This window comes from Tursiops truncatus, chromosome 11 (assembly GCF_011762595.2).
Source record: "Tursiops truncatus isolate mTurTru1 chromosome 11, mTurTru1.mat.Y, whole genome shotgun sequence".
Taxonomy (NCBI): domain Eukaryota; kingdom Metazoa; phylum Chordata; class Mammalia; order Artiodactyla; family Delphinidae; genus Tursiops; species Tursiops truncatus.
The window spans coordinates 64,196,248-64,200,314 of NC_047044.1; the positions used below are offsets into that span (position 1 = coordinate 64,196,248).

The following is a 4,067-nucleotide window of genomic DNA, read 5'->3' on the forward strand; positions in this document are numbered from 1 at the left end:
GTTAACTTGTTTATACGCTCTCATGGGGTTTTTGCTTTGCCTCTTGCACTATGGTACAGAGGCAGCAGATTACAGAGCTGAGTGCATGGATTCTGGACTCCCTGGGCCTAGATTCTGATTCTAGCCTTTACCGGTTGTATGGTGGGGTAATGGTTTCTTTTTCTTTTTTTTAATATTTATTTATTTATTTGGCTGGGCCGGATCTTAGTTGCAGCACACGGGATCTTCACTGCAGTATACCGAATCTTTAGCTGTGGCATGTGGGAACTTTAGTTGTGGCACGTGGGAACTTTAGTTGCGGCATGCACGACCTTTAGTTGCGACCTGAGGGATCTAGTTCCCTGACCAGGGATCGAACCTAGACCCCCTGCATTGGGAGTGCAGAGTCTTAACCACTGGACCACCAGGGAAGTCCTCCCTTTTTTTTTAATATGAGAGTTTCTTAATTTCTGTGTGCCTCAGTTTCCTCCTTTGTTCTAGATGGAGAGAACAGAAGTACCTTCCGTACAGGGCTGATAGGACTTTAATTGAGTCATACATGTGAAGTGTCGAGGCCAGGACCTCGAATGTAGGAAACATTCTCTAAGTGTATGCTCTTGTTGTCAGTGAAGTGTTTGCATCTGCTCCTTACCTCCTCATGAAGCCTGCACCTCCTTGGGGAGAGGTCTCATTACTTAAGCTAATTTGTGTCCCCCCAGGATCCCAGCAGAGGGCCTGGCCACTGTGGGTCCTCACTGACCATGTGTGGAATGGTGATGGGACCCGAGGGCCCTCTCTCCTGCTGCTGTCCCACCCAGGCCCCTGCAGAGCGGGACTGCCTCCGTGGCTGAGGCCTTCCCTCTCACTGCCCCGCCTGAGCTGCGGCAATTTTCCCTGGCAGCTCCCACGTTCTGGACTAACTTTAGGGTTGGTTTCCAGCTGTGGTTGGATTTTTCTGTTTGAAAAATATTTTAAGCAGCTGGTGGGGAAGGGGTGGAGAGGTGGGAAAAGAATAATAAATAAGCTCGTGAAAGGAAGATTGTCTAAATGGCTTGGAGTGGCCGCTTCCTCCAGCTTGGTCTCTGGGTTGTGCCCAGGACTGGGGAGCTATCAGGTGGTTGGAGATGGGGAGGGGACACCCTGGTGGCTTCACAGGCCGAGGAGAAGGACTCCCTTCCCCTCACAAGCACCTCTCATACTTGCCTTCACTGTACGCCCGGCACGGATTCTGTGGAGGCAAGAAAAAACAGATGAGAAAGAGCTAGTTCTGCAGCAGGTAGGCTTGAGGTTAGACCGTGAAAAAAACTTAATATCAGAACCTATCCCAGATTACGTCACTCAAGACTCTGTGTTACTCCAGAACTCAACTCCCTTCTTAGCTCTTATTGCGCAAGACCTCAGGCAGCCTGGCCCCCGCCCCCACCGCCCCTGTTGCTCTTCGTTCCCCTGTAACAACAGAAGTTCCATCTTCCTGCACCCCAGTTTCGTCAACTTCCTCTTCCCTTTCAGCTCGGCTCTGCCACTGAGGCCCTCAGGCTCTTTTCTGAAGTCTTCACCTCTGTTACTTCCCAGGTGGGAGAGGAGCAGGCAGCAGCTCGGGCTGATGGCCAGGACCAGGAGCCCACGGGCTGCCCCACACGCAGACGGAAGGTTCCTGCTGCCCCTTTGCTGGCTGGGGAGGATTGTGGAGACAGAGGCCCATAGAAAAGCAGGGATGGGAGACAGACTAAATCACAGAGTCGAACAGAAGCCGAGTCAGAAAGAGACAGGGAGCAAATCAGATGTGGGGGTAGAGAGTGAATTTCCCTGCCATGGAAATTCCTGTGGCCTCTGATGGCAGGGTGGGCTCAGCCCTGAAGGCTGTTGGGTGCTGGGGCCCAGCATGGGGTCTCTGGCCTGGGAGGGCGGGTTGGTGGGGGGACGCCTGCCTTCCATGCCAAGTCTCCTGAGGGCTCCCTCCACTGGAGTCAGAGCCAGTATGGGGGGGATGCCATCGTGCGGACTGGGCTCTGGAGCCCCGGGATGCTTTGGGTGGTAGAGAGTTCTCCCCATCTAGGGGAGCCAGCAGTGGGGCCGGGAAAAGCCGGGAAGTTGGGGGCAGAGCTTCTGGGCACAAGGTAGGACGCCAGTGGAGCAGGAAAGTGCTGGGCCTGAGGACCAAGGAAGGGACCGTGCTGTTGAGGAATATGGGGTGGTGGCCAGTGCAGAAAGGAGGCTGCCTGGGGTTCAGGGAGCTTTGCAAGGGCAAGGATTATGCCAGCCAGGAAGTCTGGGTGGGCAGACGTGCCTGTGGTTCTCAGCACTCTGCGGCAGGGAGGAGCCATGAGGGAGGGCAGAATTGACCACTTTCTTCAAGGCCTCCCCCATAGGATCCACACCCCTTAGGCACCTCTGCCCTCGAGGCCTCCCCTAGCAAGGAAGACAACACCGGTCTAGATTTATAACTGAAATCCCTGCTTATTAGCTGATCCTTGCCACCCAGCTAACCCTGACCATGGCGAAATTCAGAGTCCCGGACGCTGCTCAGAGGGTATGAGAATGGGAATTTATGCTTGTTAATATTATTTTACATTTATGCTGAACATGAAACTTTCCAAAGCATTTTTTCTTATTATGAAACATAACATACGTATGTTAAATATATATACAGTTTAATAAATAATTATAAATTAAACATCCATGTTTCCATAGCCCAGGTCAAAAATTAGAGTACTGCCAGCACCTCAGAGGTCCCTGTGTCCTTCCCTGATCACAGCCCTATCCCTCTGCCCTGGAGGGAACCAGGATCCTGACATCTGTGATCGCCATTTCCTTGTTTGTCTTCCAAAGCGTTTAGTCTCTTAGATATTATCTTCTTTGAGTTTCACAATAACCTTATTATTCCCATTTTACAGATGAGAAAACTGAGGCTCAGAAGGTTTTAACAACTAGCCCAGGGTCACCCAACAAGTAAGCGGCAGAACCAGGGTCATATTTGGACTGGCTGATGCCCAGGTGGTTTCTTAGTCAAACCAGAATCCAAAAGAAACCCTGGAACAACCCCGGTTTGGGAGATGGGTGCCCCAGTGCCCCAGTGCCCCAGAGAAGGGGGAGGCCACATTCACGGCCAGGCCACAGACTCCCCTCCCGCATTTGTTGACTCTCCTGACTGCCCAGGGTCCTGCTGTGTGAGTACCTGGCAGGAAATGACGGAGGCCCAGGGGAGAGCATTTGGAGGTTGGGGAAGCAAGAGTAGCTGGGGCCTGATCTGGGATGGGATCGATGCCCAGAGGGAGCTTCGGGCCCTGCCAGGCACATGCCAGGGGAACCCTGCACTGTGGGGTTGTGCCTGAGCCAGGTGTGCGCCCACGTTTCTGCCAGATTGACCAGGTGTGCCCTCCTTGGTGGGCCAGATGTGCTTGGTGTGAGCACGTGTGTATGTGCGTGTGTGTGGGGTGTGTGTGTGCGTGCGTGCACCTGGCATGTCTGTGTGTGTGCCCAGCTCTGTCTACACACTTGGGCTGCTCTGAATCATCTCCCCCACCCTCATCATTTTCCTTTGCATTTCAAAATTATACATGCGTAGTATAAAAACTTCTAATACAAAAGTCTCTCCTTTTACTCTAATTCTAATCCAAATGACCCCAGGCATACGTTAGCACATCCTTCTTTCTAAGCACATTAAAATATGTAGTTATCTAGATACGCATATCCAAATGCAGTGGTTTGAGGTTTAAGTATTTTTAAGAAAATTGTATCAGAATCTTCTTATCGTTTTTCCACTTACTATACTTTGGTCATCCTTCCCGTCAGGATGCATGGATGTACCTGACTTTTTAAAAAAGTTGAAGGGTACTCCATTCAATAGATGTACCATCATGTGTTTTAACTGGGTGGACCCCTCCGTGTCGCAGATCCCCCAGAAGCTGAGATAGTCGGGTACGACGGGGGGTGGAGGACACCGAGACTGGCCTCACTGTGGGGGGAGGCCAGGCCCAGCTGCCCTTTGACTTCCTGCAGACGGATTCCCCTCAACGCCCTCCCCCGCCTGAAGCCCACGCCTCCTGTCCTCTGTCCTTTGTCCCCTCCCCCTTCTCTCTCTGCCCAGT

At 52.2% G+C, this 4,067-nt stretch overlaps 1 non-coding gene across 1 annotated transcript; it reads right to left on the bottom strand.

Annotated features, from left to right (window-relative positions):
- Positions 1-337: 337 nt before the first annotated feature.
- Positions 338-410, bottom strand: TRNAG-CCC (transfer RNA glycine (anticodon CCC)). The gene has a single exon. It is a non-coding gene; the product is annotated as a tRNA-Gly (tRNA).
- Positions 411-4,067: the final 3,657 nt, after the last annotated feature.